Source organism: Thermobia domestica, chromosome 3, assembly GCF_964235325.1.
Source record: "Thermobia domestica chromosome 3, izTheDome1.hap1.1, whole genome shotgun sequence".
NCBI lineage: Eukaryota > Metazoa > Arthropoda > Insecta > Zygentoma > Lepismatidae > Thermobia > Thermobia domestica.
In genome coordinates, this window is record NC_137456.1 from 33,331,189 (window position 1) to 33,331,895 (window position 707).

Consider the following 707-nt stretch of genomic DNA (forward strand, 5'->3'; position numbering starts at 1 on the left):
TGTAATAATTTCCTATCTAAGTGGTATTTAGGACCGGTTCAAAGTGACCACGACCAGAAGCTGTGTCTTGTGCCAAGTTTTACTTTCTGACTAAAAAGTTTCACATTTCAATTTCAACTATTGCATCAAAGTCCGATTATACACTTAAGTATTCTACGAAATTGACTTAACTTTAACGGAAAATCTTGTACGTGATATATTTCAAATTTTGGCGACCTTTACAGTGACTGCACCCATACCTTTAAAAGAATGAACCCTTTCGGTAATTAGAACTGATGTTAACCATCGACATTATAGCCAAAATACAGTTAGATATTCTATCTTACTTTGCCAGTTGATAATTACTCATTTCTGCTCATGGTTTTGCCCACAGAGGACTGTGGAACTGTTTTTATATTTGGCGCAAAATATCACCTGATGTGCATAGTAACACCGTCTTATGTACATTAATGTAATTTGCCCCCATTGTTGGCTGAATATACTTGCATTTTTGTAAAAAAAAAAAAAAAAAATAAAAAATAAGGAATAAGTAAAAAATTAGTGGCAAAAATGAATGAAAAGACTATTGTTGATGTTCCATTAGTATAATAAATTAATCATATCACATAACTTCTGTCATAGTAATTAGACACTAACAAACTAGGAAAAATTTTGCCAGGAAAGGGAAATTTTGTAAGGGAAACTTACCAACACTGATAAATGCTTTG